The sequence below is a fragment of the Carassius auratus genome, chromosome 30 (genome assembly GCF_003368295.1).
Source record: "Carassius auratus strain Wakin chromosome 30, ASM336829v1, whole genome shotgun sequence".
NCBI classification, from domain to species: Eukaryota; Metazoa; Chordata; class Actinopteri; order Cypriniformes; family Cyprinidae; genus Carassius; species Carassius auratus.
The window spans coordinates 27,767,074-27,780,955 of record NC_039272.1 but is presented as its reverse complement, the minus strand read 5'-3'; the positions used below and the strand labels follow the sequence as shown (position 1 = coordinate 27,780,955).

Below are 13,882 nucleotides of genomic sequence, written 5' to 3'. Positions count from 1 at the left end.
TTGATAATTTTGCCCTTCATGACAACTGTGAGGGGGGTGAATTTTTTTATAACTCATCCGTTTAAATTATATTAAGCCTTAAAATTCTGCATAATTAAGGGCGTGGCCACTTGAGTGACAGGTGGATTGCCGCTGCTGACAATGCAGTCACGCTAGGTAGGCGTGGCTTCAGGAACCAGCTCCCGCCTTTTTGCCCATTTTCGATTATCCGGGAGAGTCGCGCGGTGATGCGCTTCCAAGATGGCGACGGCCCGCTCTGCACACTTAACAAACAAGCTTAGCTTCAAAACCATAGACAGTAAAAGAAATGGACACAGCGACCCCATTGGAACTCAACTGAGACAATTGAAGCCAATTTTTAGTGTTTTTTAGCGCTTCCGTTTGTGACGCGCAGACTCAAACGAAGCTTGACGACGTCAGCAACCTGTCTGAAAGATGTAAATGTTGTTGTAGCTGTGCGTGCAAACTGCCATCGTTAAACTTGCAGAGACTGTGAGCTTGAGCGGGGAGTTCTTTGGCGTGAGTGAGCAGGAGTAAGTATTCTGATTAATTATTTTGTATAGTATTTTAAAATGTAACACCAGTACACCATATTAAGTTAATTGCATGCAAGCTTCTCCTCCTTTCTGTACGGTAATGCGACAGAGAGTCGAGTGGTTATGACGCAATCGTTAGCCTATTTTTTACAAAAACTGTTTCTACGGGGCCATAATGTAACATAGAAGGTAATGGGGCCCTTTATACATTGTCGTGTATCTTTAGAAATAAATAATGGACAAACTGAGTCTTTAAACGCCTCAGATGTAAAGTTATTCGCTTGCAAAGTGACGCCAAAATGAATGGGAGTCAATGGGAATGCTAACGCAAGTGAAGTTCTGCTACAAGATAGCAGCACGCAGCAGACTTCAACTTCCGGTCGACTTCCTTGCCGCTTGTTCAAAACCGCTATTGAGGAGTCTATGGGTGAAGTCACGGACACTACGTCCATATTTTTTTACGTGTAGCATTCACATCATCCAAACGAACCGAATTCTGACGTCAATCGACCCGGGTGCGCAACAAAAGTGCTAGTGTGAAAGCAAAGTGTCCCCAACTAAGCAAACCAGAGGCAACAGTGGCAAGGAACCAATACTCAGTTTCTGCATTTGATATTGACATAGGTAGTAATTTAGATATATTTGCAGTTTTACAAATGCTAGAAATGTGGCTTTCAAAGGAAATATTGCTATCAAATAACACACCTAGGCTCCCAACTGATGACGAAGAATTGTCAGAGCAACACTTGTTGATGCTTTATTTTTCAGTAATTTAGCCACTGTATTAAATAAATACCTATGGTTATGTTTGTTTTCTTCTAAAAGAGACGAAAAAGAATCAGATCTAGCAGTTTTTAATGTTTTTCTGTAGGATAGGTTACTTTCCCATCAAGCAATACAAAATACCTCTAGTTTAGTTTTCCTCCACCTGCGCTCCATTTTCTGGGCTGCTCTCTTTAGGGTGTGAGTGTGCTCATTATACCATGGTGTCTGACTGTTTTCCTTAATCTTCCTTAATTGTAAAGGAGCAATCGTAAGATGCTAGAAAAGAGAGATCATTTTTACATCATCAAGAGTTTTTAGATGTGCTAAGGAATTGAGATAAATCAGGAATTGGCTGCATAATTTCAACACCATTAAAATCAATTCCATGTGAACATATTAAATCTAAAGCATCATTTCGACAATGAGTAGGACCTGACACTTGTTGTCTAACCCCAATAGAGTTCAAAATGTCTATGAATACTGATCCCAATGCATCATTTTCATTATCAACATGGATATTAGAATCACCAAGAATTAAAACTTTATCTGCAGCCAGCACTAACTCGGATATAAAATCAGTAAATTATTTAATAAATTATTTAAGGTGCCCTGGTGGCCTGTATACAGTACCCAGTACAAGCATCACAGGAGATTTATAATTAATGCTTGTTTCTCTGGATAATGTTATATGAAGCACCATTACTTCAAACTAGTTATACTTGAAGCCCGCATTCTGAGAAATACTGAAAATATTTTTATATATTTATATATTAACAACACCTCCTTTACCTTTTGGATGAGGCTCATATTTATAAAAGTAATCTTGGAGCGTAGACTCATTTAAAATAATGTAATCATTATGATCATTAGGTCAAACAGAGCACATCTAGGTTATGATCAGTGATGAGTCTACCCCCCGAGATTAATGGTGAAGAGTCTCTATGTGCTGAGAATTAACTGATTTCTGTGGTGGTTTGAGACATGTATAAAGTGTCTGAGTTTGCTTAATAAACTTTATTAATGCTATTATAAAATTGTAATATTTTTTTTAGTGATTTCATATTCCCAGCCAACCCACATATCAGGACTCATGCATTGATTACAAAGACCTTTTATTTAAACAATATTCTAACAGTTAATCACTACTAAAATAAATAAATAAATAAATAAAAATATTGTAAAATAAAATAAATAGGTATTATGGAAGGTTTTTGTTTCTTCAATTATCTCTGACTTTTACTGTAACCTTTGTCACAGTAAAACAGTGTATAATTACATTTTACATTCATGTGTGATGTAAAAAAATAAGTAATTGCGAATAGAAATTACTGGAATGTGACAATAATGCAATATTAAACATTTTAACAAAACATTTTATAATAAAAAAGGAAAAGCAAATCTGTGTTCATAATATAATAGAATATTTTATTGTGTTTATGACAGTCAGGAAAAATACTGTTGTGGACATAAATAAAGTTTTAAAAGAGGAGAGTAAAATTACACCTTCAATACCTTTATTTCTTGATATTTATGTGTTAAAAAAACAGTTTACATGATACATTTGCCATCTATATTATATTTCATGGACTCCATCTGTTGCGTCATAGTTAGAACTTCGTGGAATCCAGTGCTTAGGCCTGACATGTGCTGGAAGTAGGCTTCTTTTTCCACTTAAGTCTGAAGTAATGTCTGCTGAAAATTTAGCATGCCATCACAGGAATAAATTGCATTTTTTATTATATTAAAATACAAAAGAGCTATTTTAGATTGCAATAATATTTTACAGCATTACAGCTTTTACTGTATTTACACTTAATTATTCCAGACTTTTGCCAGTAGTGTATTTTTTTTAAAATCTGATATCTCAGATCATTATTTAATTTTGTACAAACTTCATATAGCCAAAATTGTAAATTCTACTTCTTGTTACAAGTATGGTAGATCCATCACTTCTACCACAAGTAGCATATCCAAAACCTCAGAACAACTTGATGATGTAACAGAAACTATGGACTCTCTCTTTTCTAGCGTTTTAAATACAGTTGCTCCTTTACGCTTACGGAAGGTTAAGGAAACCAGTATGATACCATGGTATAATGAGCCTACCTGCACCCTAAAGAGAGCAGCCCAAAAAATTGAGCACAGCTGGAGGAAAACAAAACTAGAGGTATTTCGTATTGCTTTGTGGGAAAGTACTGTAACCTATCCTACAGAAAAGCATTAAAAACTGTTAGATCCGATTATTTTTCTTCTCTTTTAGAAGAAAACAAACATAACCCCAGGTATTTTTTCAGTACAGTGGCTAAATTAACGAAAAATAAAGCCTCAACAAGTGTTGACCACGTTGATTGCATGAGGTGAATAAAAGTGGTTGTACATAACTTATATGTGTCACAGTGTCTGGGTTGTGTTCCCTGGGGTTCCACTAGATGTCCTCCTTTCTCACGGTGTCTGTCACCAGATCACTTCCTGTTCCCTTATTTGGTCACCTTCCTCCTTGTTGTGTAATTGATTGTTTCCCTACCTGTCTCCTGTTTCCTCATTATCCTTCTGTGTATAAATACCCAGTCTGTCTTAGTCTGTGTTACGGGCTGGGTGATGGAAAAAGGGTGGAGCGGTAATGTTGGGAAAACTTCCGGGGCGGACACGCGCATCAGGAGCGAAATTGGAATAGAGTTTGACTGTATCAGAGGATTATTTTGAACTGATTTATTGGATTACTCGTTGGACATTGGACTGAGGACTCTGTAACGGTAGGTCGGTAGTGAAGAGGAGTGTGGGAGTACCGGGCCGATGGCCTGTATAGGTCCGGTAGCGGTGCTCCTTCTCTACTTCCGATCGACTAAATAATTTCAAACTTTTTCAGAATGACAGAAAGGGAATCAGGAGATGAAAACAATAGCATGGAATTTAGAGATCAAGAAGGGGAAAGTGAATGGGAGGATGTTGTAAAGGGATCCAGAGTGAAGAAATTGGCTAGACATAAAAGAAAGAAAAATGATTTCGATAGTTTTGGTGGAACGGAAAGTGAAGGAAGAGAAGTTGAGGTAAATGATTTGAGAACAGAAATGTTCAATGTAGTAGTACGTTTTGAGGGAGAAGGGGGAGTAAAGAAAACTGACCCGTTAAAACTCACTAAAATCATTAAAGCACAAATAGGAGAAGTAAAATATGCAAAGGTACTGGGAGATGGAAACTTGCTTATTGGATGTAGCTCTGGAAAGCAGATAGAGAAGGCAAAGAAAATGAGCAGTGTGGGGAAAGTTAAAGTAGCAAAAGTGGTAAGAGTTGGAGGGGAAAAACTGAGAGTTGTAAAGGAATAATGACAGGAGTTCCTCTTATGGTGAACATAAAGGAGTTAGTGGAGAATTTGAGGATGAGAAATGGATCAGTTAAATCTGCTAAAAGAATGACAAGAGGAATTGACAAAAAGGAAACGGAATCTGTCTTGATTGAATTTGACTGCAAGGACCTCCCTAAAGAGGTATACTTTGGTTATATTAAATATAACATAAGAGAATTCATAACAAAGCCTATGAGATGTTATAACTGCCAGGAATTTTGTCATGTGGGATGTAAAAAGCAAAGAAGATGTGCTAGATGTGGAGGAGATCACGATTATGGAAAATGTGGAGAAGGTGTTAAACCAAAGTGCTGCAATTGTGGAGGCAATCATAGTGTTGCCTTTTGGGGATGTGAAGTAATGAAGCAGGAGGTGAAGGTGCAACAGATTAAAGTGAAGGAAAACATTTCTTATGCTGATGCTGTCAAGAGAAGTGAGGGGGAAAAGCAGGATAAGGAAGCTAATGATGTTGTAGATGATAAAAGGAAAAATGGAGGTACGAATAAAGAATGGAGGAGGATTTGGGAAGAAAAGAAGAAGTTAGTTACTTTTATAGCAGGAGTAATAAATGCAACATCTGAGATCAAATCTAAAACAGAAAGGATTCAAATCATAGTTAAAGCGGCAGTACATCATTTGGAGTTAGTAGGATTAAAGTGGGAAGAAGTAAGAGATGAGCTTAATGTGCAGTCAAGTCAAGATCTAACATGTGTGGGTTGATAATATTATGTTAATCCTTCAATGGAATGCACAAAGTCTAATTGCAAACGGACAAGATTTTAAGCAATTTATAGGCACTAGAGAGGAAAAACCAGAAGTAGTATGTGTTCAAGAAACTTGGCTAAAGCCTAATTTGGATTTTGTTTTAAGTGGATATATAGCAATTAGACAAGACAGGAGAGAGGGTGGAGGTGGAGGGTGTGTTACATTTGTTAAACAGGGAATTCCTTATAGAGTTATAAGCTTCGGGAATGAACAAGAATATGTGGGAATAGAGGTTTGGGGAGGGAAATCAAAATTATCAATCATAAATTACTATAATCCATGTAAAAAGCTTGAATTGAAAAAACTTATAGATATAGGGGGACAGGATAAGAACAGTGTTATATGGTGTGGGGATTTTAATGCACACAGCACATTGTGGGGATGTGGAAAAACTGATAGTAATGGTTTAGTATTAGAAGAGTTATTGGAAGAAAGAGAATTGGTGTGTCTAAACAATGGTAATACGACAAGGATTGATATTAGGACAGGAAAGGAATCCGTACTTGATCTTACTTTTGTATCAAATAATTTGGCATCAATTTGTGATTGGAGAGTATACAAAGATGGGACAATAGGGAGTGATCACTATCCAGTTATATGTAAAATCAATATCTCTATAGTGGAAAAAATAGATGGAAGAGGAGGAAATTGGGTATTTGGAAAAGCTGACTGGGAAAAGTTTCAAGTAGATAGTGAAAAATATTTAAGTCAAGTTGATAACTATATAGATATAGAGTTATTAAGTAATGAAGTAAAGCAAGGAATATTATTAGCAGCAATAGATAATATACCAAAAAGTAAAGGCATAAAAAGTAGGAAATCAGTTCCATGGTGGAACGATAATTGTAAAACAGCAGTAAAAAACAGAAATAAAGCTTTCAAGTTATTAAAAAGAACTCATAATTTCCAGCACATGATACAGTATAAACAAGCACAGGCAATTGTAAGAAGAACAATTAGGCAAGCAAAGCGGACATACTGGAGGGAGTTTTGTAGTTTAATTGGAAGTACTACTCAGATAGGAGAAGTTTGGGGGATGATTAAAAGGATGAGTGGGGATGTAAGGGAATGGAACTATCCTGTGCTAAGTGATGGGGATAAAGATGCTGTTAATAACAAAGACAAAGCAGAGATGTTGGTAGATACATTTGTTAGTATACACAGCTCAAACAATTTATCGGTGGAGGGAAAGAAAGGTAGAGAGAGCACCAAGTCTAATAATATGGAAGCTTTAAAAAAGAAAGAAGTCTCTGAGGATGATATAAATAATGCTTTTAAAATGGGAGAAGTAGAAAGAGCGTTAGCTAAAACTAGACAAACTGCACCAGGAAAAGATGAAATAAGCTATATCATGTTAAAACATTTAAGTACAAAAAGTAAAGAAAAATTGCTAATGTTATTTAATAAAATATGGGAAGAAGGGAGAATTCCTGAAAGTTGGAAAGAAGCAGTAATTATCCCAATAAGGAAGCCAGGAAAAGATGCTAGTAAGCCATCAAACTATAGACCTATAGCATTAACATCACATATTTGCAAATTAATGGAAAGAATGGTAAATGAGAGATTAATGTATTTTTTAGAAAAAAAAAAGGTTTGATAACGGAATTTCAAAGTGGGTTTAGGAGAGGAAGGGGCATACTGGATGCAGTGTTGTGTTTAGAGGACGATGTAAGGAAAGCTCAAATAAATAAAGAATCTGTGGTAGCAGTATTTTTTGACGTTAAGAAGGCGTACGATATGTTATGGAGAGAGGGATTAATGATTAAACTACACAAAATGGGAGTAAGAGGTAAAGTTTTTAATTGGATTTTAGACTTTTTAAAAGGAAGATCAATTCAAGTTAAAATGGGAACAGACATTTCAAGTAAGCATAAAGTAGAAAATGGAACACCACAAGGGAGTGTTATAAGTCCTACACTTTTCTCTGTTATGATAAATGATATATTTAATAAAGTATCTAATGGCATGAATAGATCATTGTTTGCAGATGATGGGGCGATTTAGAAACGTGGGAAAAATGTGGAATATGTAGTTAAGAAAATACAGGAAGGAATACATCAGGTTGAAATGTGGGGAATGGAATGGGGTTTTAAATTTTCTGCTGAAAAATCAAAAGTGATGGTTTTCTCTAGAAAGAAAAATAAAGATATTGAACTGAAATTATATAGGAATAATCTGGAAAGAGTTGAGAGTTTTCGTTTTTTGGGGGTGTGGTTTGATTCACGAATAACATGGAGATCACACATTAAACAAGTAGAAGATAAATGTAAAAAAGTAATAAACATTATGAGGTGTCTTACAGGAGTGGAGTGGGGAGCAGATTTTAAGTCATTAAAATATATATATATTTCATTAATAAGATCTAGGTTGGATTATGGGAGTCAGGCATTTGGATCAGCAGCAAAGTCAGTATTAGTGAGGCTGGACCATATTCAGGCACAGGCATTGAGAATATGTCTCGGAGCCATGAGAACATCACCAGTGTGCTCATTGCAGGTAGAGGCAGGTGAAATGCCTTTGAGCTTAAGACGGAAGCAGCTGATGGTAAATTACTGGATTAGTTTGAGGGAACAAATAGATAGCCACCCAACCAAAAGAGTGTTGCAAGACAATTGGGAAAGGGGAAAGGGGAACAAATTTAGTTTTGGTTGGACAGGAGATGATGCTGCACGTGATCTGGGAGTATATGGAAAGGAGTTTTGTAAAACTGTGGTATGGCCCAGTATCCCTATGTGGAAGTATGATACTCCAAAAGTGGATTTGGAGGTATTACAGTCCAAAATAGTAAATAATCAAGTTGATTTGGTGAGTGAATTTTATAGACATGTGAACCAAAAATACGTAAATTTTAAGCAAGTTTTTACAGATGGATCTAAAGACCCGATAACAGGCGTTACAGGTGCTGCAATTGTAATTCCAAGCCAGAAGAATGAGATGAGCAAAAGAACATCAGATCACTTAAGTGTATATGCTGTTGAGATGTTTGCCATTTTGATGGCATTAGAATGGATAGAATACACGAAGTCAAACAGAACTGTAATTTGCAGCGACTCTGTCTCTGTATTGCAGAGCCTCAAGACCGGTATGGCAAAGAATCATCAGGAGATTTTTTTTATGATATTATGTCTGCCTATTTAAGAATTAAAAATAAGGGAGATGATGTTATATTTATGTGGGTACCAGCACATATGGGTATTGTAGAAAATGAAAAGGTAGACAAAATAGCTAAGAAAGCACTTCAAAAAGAGAGTATAGAAGCAGTTATCAGCCTTTCAAGATCAGAAGGAAAGAGTATAGTGTGGGAAAAAATTATTAAAGAATGGCAACAAAGGTAGGATCAAGAACAAAAAGGAAGACATTTATACTCCATTAAAAAAAAGAGTTGGTACTGTGGAAAATAAGGTAGGAAACAGAAGAGAAGAGACTATTGTAACCAGATTAAGAATAGGGCATAATAAATTAAATAGCACTCTTCATATAATGGGGAAACATCCTACTGGGTTTTGTGATCAGTGCCAAATACCAGAGACTGTAGAACACGTGCTTATTAATTGTTCAAAATATGGATTACAGAGGGTAGATATGATAAAAGACATGGGAAAAATAGGGCTAACAGGACGTGGAGTAACGAGTATAATGGACTGCAGTAGGAGTGAACAAGGAGTGAAATACTTGATTCGTTTTCTGACTAAAACAGGACTACTTGCAAGAATATGATGACTAAAGTATATGGGAAATAACTAGAACCAGAAGATGGCAGTAATGCAACGTCAAGGATGCAAGCTGCCGTTAAGACCCAAAGAAGAAGTCTGTGTTATGGAGTCCTTGTTTAATGTCAGAGTATTATTCATGTCCGTCAATTCTTGCCTTGTGTTCGTGTCTTGTTTATGTGGATTGATGTTTTGGTTTCGACCCCTGCCTGGACTGTTTACCCCTCTGGATTATCCCTAAATAAATCATACTTACCTGCAATTGGTTCTCTCGCCGTGTTTCAAGCATCACGTACCGTGACAGAAGGACTCCGTCACAAAGAGAACCAGCGGTATGTCATTTTTCCGTTCCCCAGCCAAGATGGCGGAGAGGCGAGCCAGATATCTGAGGTTAATCGCCCTCCGCCAAGAGGACAATGAAGTGGGTGCCCTGGCTCAGGTGTTCTGGTCCCTGGCAGAGGGCATGGGGTACAACGACACGGCCCTTAAAGATTATTTTAATGGCGGTCTGGATGATCCAGTGTCTCTGGAGGAGATGGCGCAGGTAGAGACACTGGAATTCTAGGAATTCGTGCGCTACCTGCAGCATCGGGGTCGGTGGGATGCCCCAGCCACTCCTGTCTCTTCCAGCGGGGTGGTCGTCAGCCCAGCACCACTGCACAAGATGGCCGCCAGCCCAGCGCCACAACACAAGATGGCCGCCAGCTTAGAGCCACAGCACAAGATGGCCGCCAGCCCAGCGCCACAGCACAAAATGGCCACCAGCTTAGAGCCACAGCACAAGATGGCCGCCAGCTTAGAGCCACAGCACAAGATGGTCGACCCAACGTCTGAGTCGCCAGTCAAGGTGCCCCTGACTCGGCATCGTAGAGGGCGGAGGAAGAGGGGACAGGATTCTACCGTTCCTCAAAGCCTGGAGAACGTTCCCGAGCGGGCTGCTGCCGTCCAGGAGGACGTTCTCGAGCGGGCCGCTGCCGTCCAGGGGGACGTTCTCGAGCGGGCCGCTGCCGTCCAGGAGGACATTCACGAGCGGACCACTGCCGTCCCCGAGGCGGTGCCCGAGGTGGTGCCCGATACTGTTCCAGTGACCGAGGTGGTGTCCGATGCCGAGGCGGTGCCCGTTGCTGTTCTGGAGACCGAGGCGGTGCCCGAGGCTGTTCCTGTGATCGAGGCGAGGCTCGATGCTGTTCCGAAGGCCGAGGTGGTGCCCGATGTCGAGGCAGGGCTCAATGCTGTTCCAGAGGTCGAGGCGGTGACCGATGCTGTTCCGGAGGCCGAGGCGGTGCCCGATGTCGAGGCGGTGCCCGATGCGGTTCCGGAGGCCGAGGCGGTGCCAGAGACCGTTCCCGATGCGGTGCCCGAGACCGCACCCGAGGCCGTTACAGAGGCGGTGCCTGAGGCCATTCCCGATGCAGTGTCCGAGGTCGCTCCCGATGCCTCGACCGGGGCGGCGACCACGAGGACGTGGTGGTCTTCCGCTCTGCCCTGGAGGGCTCTGGCTCTGACCACACGGATATGGTGGTCATCCGCTCCGCCCTGGGGGACTCTGCCGGTGACCACAAGGCCGTGGCAGTTTTCCACTCCGCCCTGGAGGACTCTGGCTTTGACCACATGGCCGTGGTGGTCTTCCGCTCCACCCTGGAGGTTGCTGGCTTTGACCACACGGCTGTGGTGGTCCTCTGCTCCGCCCTGGTGGGCGCTTCAACATGCCCTTCTTGGACTTCTGTCTGGTGTTCTTGGTTTCTGTTTTGTTGCTGTCTGTTCCCCCCAGTTAGTCTTGCCCTCCATCCCTCCCCCTGAACCTCCTCCGTTCCTCCTCCCTCCTGGTTCTCCCTGTTTTATGTTACATTTCTGGTGTTTATTCCCCATGTTTTTCTTTTCCGGCCCTCCGGCCCTCCGTCCCTCCCCCTGAGCCTCCACCTGTCCGCCTCCCTCCTGGTCTCTGTGTTGTGTCTTGTCTTGGAGCGTCTGGGAGCCGCTCCGTAGAGGAGGGGTACTGTCACAGTGTCTGGGTTGTGTTCCCTGGGGTTCCACTAGATGTCCTCCTTTCTCACGGTGTCTGTCACCAGATCACTTCCTGTTCCCTTATTTGGTCACCTTCCTCCTTGTTGTGTAATTGATTGTTTCCCCACCTGTCTCCTGTTTCCTCATTATCCTTCTGTGTATAAATACCCAGTCTGTCTTAGTCTGTGTTACGGAGTCCTTGTTTAATGTCAGAGTATTATTCATGTCCGTCAATTCTTGCCTTGTGTTCGTGTCTTGTTTATGTGGATTGATGTTTTGGTTTCGACCCCTGCCTGGACTGTTTACCCCTCTGGATTATCCCTAAATAAATCATACTTACCTGCAATTGGTTCTCTCGCCGTGTTTCAAGCATCACGTACTGTGACAATATGTTGACATTAAATGCGATGTTCAATCATTTATTTATCCATGGTATGTTGAATTTGAATAATTATTTTTAATAATTGTTAGAACTTGCTCATTTTTTGTTCTTTGTGGATTGTAACAGTTCACTCTTTACATGGCTTTGGTTCTGGGTTTACAGAGGTATGCCATTACATTTTTCAAGTTATTTGAACAGACATGCATGATTATTGAGTTTGTTATAATTATTATTTATTTATCTATTTCTCAGGATGACATGCCTTTTAGAAGACATGTTCTTTTAGTGCTCAAACACTAAGGGGAGGTGCTTCACCATTCAAAGGCAATGTCTTCAGGGAGAGTAGCAGGTTATTTGTGCACATACATTCATTAAGAAGAACTAATAATTACATATGTGTATAGATGCAGAGGTAATTTATTTCTAGTTGTTACAGCTACATAGTTGTTCAGATATAAAATTGAAGGGATTATGTACAAGTACTATATTGGTCAGCACAGTGGATGATTTCTTATATAGCTATCAGTTAACATCAGCATCAAAGACATTTAACTTAACTCACTTTCAGACAGCAGCGAGTGTTTTTAATAACTTCTGTTTGCAATCTAATGTGGATTATGTTCACCATATAAGACAGAAATATTTATATTCAATGTAAAAGATCTCCATGTGGATCATGAATATAAATATAAATATCTCACTGGATTACATTACATTACATTTATTCATTTAGCAGACGCTTTTATCCAAAGCGACTTACAAATGAGGACAGTGGAAGCAATCAAAAACAACAAAAAGAACAATGATATATAAGTGCTATAACAAGTCTCAGTTAACATAGTACACCTAGCATGAGATTTTAAATAATATAATAAATAAAAAGAAAACAGATAGAATAAAAAATAAAATAATAGAGAAAGCTAGTTAGAGGTCTTTCTTTACACATACACACACACATACATATACTTTATCATTGCATAATAAATGAAAAGAAAACAGAATACAAAAAGATTGCAAAGGTAGTTAGATTTTTTAAAGAATAGAATTAGAATAGTGAGTGTTAAAGTCAGAGGGTCAAATAAAGATGGAAGATATAAATATATTTAAAAATGTATAATTTATATAAATTCACACAAGCTAACGTACTCGTTTAAAATGTGTGCAGGTGTTCTTGAGCCTCGCATTCTGAGTGTGGAGAGAGATGGAGGAATCGTATACTCTTGGAGAGTAAGTTTGGCTTTAGTTTGATGTGTCACTTTAATTTGACAGGTCATGCGCGCAACGTTCCATTCATAGCAGCGCGAATGACGCGCGCGGGAAAATCTGTCGCCAGTCTAAAGCAAACGAGCTCTACGTGCCATACATACAGAAGACACTGTAGTGCATGCAAACTGAATGGATGTCACTATGTTCACTTCCTGTTATACTTTTGTTATTTTACTTACTGATTTCCTGATCCTTATGTTTAGGGAGCAACAGGAACTACAAGAATTGGAAAGTACGATCGTCACAGTGCAGAGAATAAGGTACAGAATAGGTAACGCAATGGGATGAACATTAATTGTGCCTGTGGATATGTAATTCCAGTCATATACGCATGATTATAAACTGAATATAAATAAACTGGAAGTGATGGATAATTCTCGTTTATTTTAATACACCAATCCAAGTTCTCATTTTTACTGTCACGTGCCTCTTTACAGCTCCTCTACACTTTTGAAAAGCAAGAGTGTGTCACCAGCTGCTCTTTAAATAAAGAAGAAACACTCCTAGGTGAGTCTGCAGGCCATTATAGTTTGTTTTTAGCATGAAGGCATCATTTTATTGCTAGTGTTTATTTCAGCTCATTATTATCACCTTTTGGGTTTAAGAAGGTGATCACTAATGTGAGCTTTTTCTGTTCTAGCGGTCAGTCTATCTCAGTCCACACGGAGAAGGCAGCTTTAAACCAGGTACAGGACTTAATTCATAACAATATATTATTAACTTTAATTGTTATTCACTGCAAAGCTCAACAATGCAAGCGTTTCACTAGCATTGACTAAAAATTGATGTTTTGGAATTCAAATGTATTTAGAAATTGAATAAATTTGACTGAACTCCATTGCATCAGATGTTGTCATTTTCAGTTTTAAGTTACTGTTTAACATAGTTTTATTATTAGGATTATTACAAGTAATGGCAAAATTTGTGTGTGGCACACAAATGTAATGTAAATATATCCTACTGACACACTACAACACAATATAAAAATAATTATTACTCCGAGAGACTCTCTCTGCACTGCTCTCCAACTAAAAAATCATGGATTTGATAATTGGTCCCTCAAAGCAATTGACACCATCTTCTTGATGAGAAGCTTGGGTTCAGGGGAACC

The 13,882-nt window shown here is 39.2% G+C and overlaps 1 long non-coding RNA gene across 1 annotated transcript; it reads left to right on the top strand.

Annotated features, from left to right (window-relative positions):
* The first annotated feature begins 12,681 nt into the window (after nucleotides 1-12,681).
* LOC113050068 (uncharacterized) lies at nucleotides 12,682-13,457 on the top strand. Its single transcript, XR_003276716.1, has 3 exons — nucleotides 12,682-13,031; nucleotides 13,209-13,278; nucleotides 13,412-13,457. It is a non-coding gene; the product is annotated as an uncharacterized LOC113050068 (long non-coding RNA).
* Nucleotides 13,458-13,882: the final 425 nt, after the last annotated feature.